The sequence below is a fragment of the Pinus tabuliformis genome, chromosome 9 (genome assembly GCF_031772625.1).
Source record: "Pinus tabuliformis cultivar Carrire ecotype Pingquan chromosome 9, CPIR1, whole genome shotgun sequence".
In the NCBI taxonomy this organism is placed as follows: domain Eukaryota; kingdom Viridiplantae; phylum Streptophyta; class Pinopsida; order Pinales; family Pinaceae; genus Pinus; species Pinus tabuliformis.
Window position 1 is genome coordinate 1,886,820,222 of NC_142307.1, and position 2,916 is coordinate 1,886,823,137.

Sequence of the window (2,916 nt, forward strand, 5' to 3'; positions counted from 1 at the left end):
CCTTTCATATTCCAGACTATGCCAAGCCCATTCAGTTTTAGAGTGCTGGATTCATTCATGACAGTTCACTTGCTCCTCATAACAGTTCAACTTCAGCTGTTCCAGACTCTGCCCCTGTTCCACAACAACAACAGATCGTGAAATGCCAACATTGTGACCGAGTTGGCCATCCGAAAGATCACTGTTTTGATCTTCATCCATGTAAGAACTGTCATAAAACCAGTCATTCTTCAAACAGATGCTTCAAAAACAAACGTCCTGCAAGAACAAAGATTCATCTTGGATGGATCGCTTCTTGGCAATGGGCATCAACAACCAAGAAGATATTCCAAACACATGTTAGAACTTGTTCCAGAATATTGAACAGTCTTGCAGTTGAGTTTTCTCCATCTTCTCACCTTGTATCTGACAGGGGGGAAATGATGGTCATCTACAAGCTTCAAAGTCACATCAAGCGAGCCTGAGCCACAACCTGCCACACCAGTTTCAGAGTTGTAGCCAGAGACAAAGATGCCCGTGAACACAGATTGAGAACACTTCCTCTAGCAGAAGACTCCAGCTTCTTGCCAGTTTTGGAAGAGTTCCAGGAATTGCATTAAGCATTCCAGAGTTGTTGGTTATCCTTAAACCATCACAGGTTGAGACTTCCCCTTTCAGGTTGAAGTTTTACCTTTTATGCGGGGTGAGACCTCCCTTTTATGGTTGAAGGTTTCCCTCTTTAAAACAATAGGATCCCTTCCTCTAGCAGAAAACTTCAGTTTCTTGCCAGTTTTGGAAGAGTTCCGGGAACTGCACCAAGCGTTCCAGTGTTGGTGGTCATCCTTAAACCACCACCCTTTATACCAACATTTCATAGAGCACATTCAGCCTAGTGCTGCCATGTATTTTTTTGCACATTTTGTATTACAGCTCTTTTCTTGGACTCATACATAACCCTTCGGATTAAGGGGGGGAATGTTGGACACCTAATCCTAAAGGGTTAGTGTGGAAGCCGGAAAGACTAAGCAGTCCAAGAGACCTTGGGATCTGAATCCCAAGAGTCACCTATTGTACTATAAATGTGTATCTTATGTTAATAAAAAAATGCACTCACTGATTTATCTTTCCTATTGTCTGGCTATCCATGTGTGTTTAACATTTCCATTCCATTTTCCACCCTTCTCTTTCTCCTTACCCTTGAATGGCTTCCTCTTACTACACTCTTCCTGAATGTTCTTTCCTCTAGATTCAAGGTGTGTGGCTTTCACACATAACTCGTCTAAATTATTTGGATTGAACATAAGAATAATATGTTTAAGATAGGAATGTAAACCCCCAATATATTTCAGCAGTGTATCTTTGGAATTCAAATTCACTCCTAATAACAAAGCCCTTTTCCTAAACTCATGTGTATAATCTTGGAATGTTTGGCCTTTAAGCTACCTAAAATTATTCCCACTTATAATGGATTTTTGCATATAGGATAAAGGATAAAACTGTCTTTTAATTGCATAAACAAATTCAACCCAAGTAATGGATATCTTACCATGGATTCTCATTTCCTCTTGAGTCTTTGCTTCCCACCAAACTAATCCAGCTCCTTTTAGCCTCAATGAAGCCAACTGGATCTTTATGCCGTCTTCTTGAAGGTTATGAATTTTGCAGTATACCTCCAACTATCGAATCTAATTGTCCAACTTTTCTTCATTCACCTCTCCATTGTACATGTGAAGTTCGAATTTTATGTCCAATTTAAGTAATGGAGTCTTTCCTTTTGGGGTTTTTAATGAGCATGGGTAGTTTCAGTGGTGGTAGTGGAAGATGATGCTGTGTGAGATGATGGGGATGACGAGAAAGATTATGAGTATGGCGGAGATGGAGGTGGCTTTCCACCATTCCCTTTGGAATACTTCTTTCATATTTTTTATCCTCTGAGTTTCCTTCTCCATGAAGAGGTTTATAACTCTCCCAAACCATTCTAGTGTCCCTCTCTTCATAGAGGACTTTAACCATCTTAGTTAAAGTGAAGAAATATTTCTTGAATTCTCCCTCTTATGAAGAGATATGTTCAGGCTCTCTTTCTCTAGATATAATGCCTTTGGATTCAGGCTCAGAAATGGGTACTGCTTGTACCTCTTTAATCTCAGCTGAAGACAAAACTTGAGGAGTTTCAAGTGCAACTAGAATTGGAACTTTGGGTGGTGGATTTTTTCACCTTGTGGCTCTCCTTATTTTGGGCATTACCTCAAGAGTTGCAACCAATAGCTTCCCTTCTCCTTTCTGCATCTTTAACCTTGTAAGCATCGCAATTTTGAAAACATTAGAAACCTAACTGCACAAAATCAAGTAATAAATCAATTCAACCTTTACTCTGATACCAACTTGAACTATTTTTGTATGATTAGTTTTGTTTTGCTAATAATAATTACAGGTTTCTAAACATATGCTTGCTTATTGCTTCTTGTGTTAAAGTTTCATTAACTGTTTGTGGATACAATCAGGTAAATTTCCTTAAGTTTTAACATGACATTCATGAGAAAAATAGCTTCAAAACAAATAATGAACATCAAACAGTCAGAGTATAACAAACCATCAAAGAGACACTTTAACACAATGTTTTGATGAAGGAGTTCACCCCTCCTGGGCTACATCTCCTTGGTCCAGCTTCCATGGCTTAGGCCTCTGTATTAGCTTAATGTGGGAAAATGAAGTTTTACAAAGCTCTATGGCTCCTGGTACCTACACCAATGTGTTAGAATGTCTAAATTATCAAATAAAACCTCTTTCTGAGCTCAATTTGGTCGAAAATCGACTTCTCTATGGCTCAATCAATCTTTTCCTACATTTTCTCCTCTAATTCTAGAATACATCCAATTAGCCCCGCTAAATCTGGAGGTAGGCCCGAATTTAGGGGCACCGCAAAAATTACCGCGAGTT